We start from the raw sequence: 200 nt of genomic DNA on the forward strand, positions 1-200 counted from the left end.
AAAAAAAAAAAACAACGAAGGATCAAAACAAACCAAAAGTCGTAAGGATATTTTTTGTAGACCTTGCCGACTAAAATATAGTCGGCAGGGTATAAGGTTGAATACCATGCCGACTTTTCATCTCTGAATTTAGCAGTTATAGGGTCAGCAAGATATCCATCTCTATACCTTGCCGACTATATTTTAGTCGGCAGGTTATG

This window comes from Papaver somniferum, chromosome 8 (assembly GCF_003573695.1).
Source record: "Papaver somniferum cultivar HN1 chromosome 8, ASM357369v1, whole genome shotgun sequence".
Taxonomy (NCBI): domain Eukaryota; kingdom Viridiplantae; phylum Streptophyta; class Magnoliopsida; order Ranunculales; family Papaveraceae; genus Papaver; species Papaver somniferum.